The following is a 4,189-nucleotide window of genomic DNA, read 5'->3' on the forward strand; positions in this document are numbered from 1 at the left end:
TACACATTTTAACATTAAATCTCTAATTGATTGTGAGCCTACCATTGATAATATTTCTGTGGTTTCATCTCTGACGCTTGTCTCAGTTACTCAGATGGATTGAGCTGTTGTGGTTTTGAGATTAAATTGATAGATGCACTTAGCTGGCTTGTTAATATCCATCTCAATAAGTTCTCACGCATCAAAAGAATGACAGCATGGCAAATATTCAGAGAAAGAAAAACTTAAGAAGGTGCTAAAATTGCACCAAAATTGAATAGGCACACAACTGGGAGTGGGCTGCAGCAATGGCCAATCTGCTCTTATCAGACCAACCCCATAAACCTTCACATGGAATGGTCTGTACACATCTCTGTTCCACTTTCACATTCCAAGTGTGTCTGATGTCAGACAGCATTCCCATTGGCAATGCTTGTTGTATAAAGTAATTGGCCTGAAAGTGTTACTATTGAAATTACATGGAGCTGCATCTAATCTTGTGATTTTCTTTATCATTCGTGGAATATATCCAGGCTAGCATTTATTGCCCATTCCTAATTTCCCAGTGGGCAGTTGAGAGCCAACCACTTTGCTGTAGATCTAGAGTAACATGTAGGCCAGACCAGGTAGGGATTCCTTAAAGGACATTGTGATACTTGTGTGAAGGAAGATTCTGGAATGAGATCTCAATGGAGACAATGTTACATCCCTGGTTCTTGCTAGTCTTTATAGTTGTGCCAAATGAGTCAATGCAACTTGCACTCATCATTATCATGCATTGTGTAAGATAAGTGCCTCTTCTTGTTCAGACTCCCTATGGGTTTATCCTTTACCACTCATTAGTTCAATAGGCTCTTAGTCCCAGCATGTAAAGGAAGCATGAGGGTTCTTGTGGTGGAATAGTAGCATCCAGACGTCTGAACCAGGACGCTCAGGGTCAAGACCCTCCTACGCCAAATAGGTGCCATAATATGTCTGAACAGGTTGGCTACAATCACTGTAAAGGAGGCATGGCAGCAGAATAGAAACTGAAAGAACTGTGGGTGCTGAAAATCAGAAACAAAATCAGAAACTGCTGGAAAAACTCAGCAGGTCTGGCAGCACCTGTGGAGAGAAATCACAGTTAATGATTTGGGTCCAGTGACCCTTCCTCAGAACGGGTAGGTCTGGTAGCAGCATATTAACAAAAGCACAAGCCACCAACATGCAATGTGGTGATCAGCCATGCAATTGCTATGTTAGAGCTCACAGTGACAACAATGGGTATGTAGTGGCAAGCTATGTGGTAACACACCCCCTGTTGTTAGTCACTAACAGTCCCCATTAACAACTATTCACCCTCCCAGCCTGATTGTTAGCAACTCCTTTGTTTGTCCAACTGTCTTTCTCTCTCTTTGGGCCCTATCCTATTGTTTACTCCCTACCCCACCCACCTCCCTATTTTCTGCATATAAACTGACGTTTTCCCAGCCACCATCAGTTCTGAGGAAGGGTCACTGGACCCCAAACGTTAACTCTGTTTTCTCCGTCACAGATGCTGCCAGACCTGCTGAGCTTTTCCAGCAACTTTGTTTTTGTTCCTGATTTACAGCATCCGCAGTTCTTTTGGTTTTTTTCTCAAGAATATGGGTTTGCTACAAGTAACACTACAACACAAAAACAGTGTAAGAGAATTGAAAATGTTTACATAATTCACAGTCAACACTTCTCTTTTGAGGCTGTATATACCTCGATCTTAACATCCTTAAAATAGCAGGAGTTCAATTAGTTCCAGGAAGTTAGAAATGTTTAGAAATAAATCATTGCTGTCCAACCAGTCAAAGAGCCAGAGCAAGCAGATCCTGAAGACACGAATGTGCAGTATAACCCATCCGAGCTCATTGTCCCGGTTATACTCCTTCCAGCCTTTTCCATTGGGCAGAATACACAAAAGTTTGAAAACACATACCAACAGATTCAGGGATAGTAGGAACTGCCGATGCTGGAGAATCTGAGATAACAAGGTGTAGAGCTGGATGAACACAGCAGGCCAGGCAGCATCAGAGGAGCAGGAAAGCTGACGTTTCGGGCCTAGACCCTTCTTCAGAAATCCAGCAGATTCAAGAACAGCTTCTTCCCCGCTGTTATCAGCCTTGAGTGGACCTCTCATGTTAGAGCTGATCTTTCTCTGCACCTTCTCTGCAGCTGTAACACTATATTCTGCATTCTGTTCTATTACCCTGATGTACTTATGTAAGATATGGTTTGTCTGGCTAGCACACAAAACGATATTTTCCACTGTATCTTGATACATGTGACAATAATTGATCAAATCAAATCAAATAAATGATGAGTGTTTAACTGAAACTGTTCACACAGTAAAACTGTCTGCTGAATAAGTTGCTACAGCAAATTCAATGATGTTCTCAGATCGCAAGTTGACACAAGTTCAAGGGAAATATTTCAAATCTTTTAAATAAAAATTTGCAGCCTCAGTGACAAAGATAAAGCTGAGAAGCAATGATCCATTAGTAGAATAGAATAGAATAACAATTTATTATCATGTGTATTTTTACAAACAAAAAAGACAGTGTAAAGTTTTCTAAGTCACCATACCATGGCGCCTGTGTTAATGACAGAAGTCAGGGATAAGAAGAGAAAATTGAAAATTAAGACAGTTCATCACATCAGTGAATTCCGTTCACACTTGGACGTCGAACAGTTTTCCGCCGCCCCCACATCTATTTCTTTAACCGCGAGTCTAACCCATCTTCTACAGACCCCTTCTCCTGCCTCCAACACACACCCTCCTCCTGGACATCACCCCAAGGCCTCCTACACTACTTTGACCTCTTCATCTCCAAGTGCCATCGCGACATCGCTCACCTCAACATCTCCACCCCTCTCACTCACTCCAACCTCTCCCCCACAGAACGTGCAGCCCTCCGCTCCCTCCGCTCCAATCCCAACCTCACCATAAAACCCACGGACAAGGGAGGCGTGGTTGTAGTATGGCGCACTGACCTCTACATCGCCGAGGCCAGGCGCCAGCTCTCCGACACCTCCTCCTACTGCCCCCTTGATCTTGACCCCACCCCCGACCACCAAAACATCATCTCCCAGACCATCCATAACCTCATCACTTCAGATGACCTCCCACCCACAGCCTCCAACCTCATCGTTCCTCAACCTTGCACCGCCAATTTCTATTTCTTCCGAAAATCGACAAACCCGACTGCCCTGGTCGACACATTGTCTCCGCCTGCTCCTGCCCCACCGAACTTATCTCCACTCCATTTTCTCCCCCAGGTCCAGGAACTCCCCACCTACACCACCCACGCCCTCCACCTCCTCCAAAACTTCCGATTCCCTGGTCCTCAACACCTTATCTTCACTATGGATGTCCAGTCCCTATATACTTGCATTCCCCATACAGATGGCCTAAAAATCCTCCATTTCTTCCTGTCCCACAGGCCCAACCAGTCCCCCTCCACTGACACCCTCATCCGCTTAACCAAACTCGTCCTCACCCTCAACAAGGGGGGGGATGTGTGGAGGTTGGTGGCCATGGGTACCCACATGGGCCCAAGCTATGCCTGCCTCTTTGTAGGATACGTGGAACAGTCCCTCTTCTGTAGTTACACTGGCACTACCCCCCACCTCTTCCTCTGTTATATCGATGACTGTATCGACGCCGCCTCGTGCTCCCATGAGGAGCGTGAACAGTTCATCCACTTTACTAACACCTTTCACCCCAACCTCAAGTTCACCTGGACCATCTCCGATACCTCCCTCTCCTTCCTGGACCTCTCCATCTCCATCTCTGGGTACCACCTCGAAACTGATATCTATTTCAAGCCCACCGACTCCCACAGCTACCTGGACTACATCTCCTCTCACCCATCTTCCTGCAAGAATGTGATCCCCTACCCCCAATGCCTCCGCTTTCGCCATGTCTGCTCCCAAGATAAGGCATTCCACTCCCGAATATCCCTGACGTCCTCTTATGTCAAGGATTGCAATGTCCCCCCCTTTGGTGGTCGAAAATGCTCTTGACCGCAAGTCTTGCGTTTCACGCACCTCAGCCCTCACACCCGCTACCCGCAACAGAAACAAAGACAGAATCCCCCTTGTCCTCACATATCACCCACTAACTTCCGTATCTAGAACATAGAACATAGAACATTACAGCGCAGTACAGGCCCTTCGGCCCTCGATGTTGCGCCGACCT

Source organism: Rhincodon typus, chromosome 9 (genome assembly GCF_021869965.1).
Source record: "Rhincodon typus isolate 14 chromosome 9, sRhiTyp1.1, whole genome shotgun sequence".
Lineage (NCBI taxonomy): Eukaryota > Metazoa > Chordata > Chondrichthyes > Orectolobiformes > Rhincodontidae > Rhincodon > Rhincodon typus.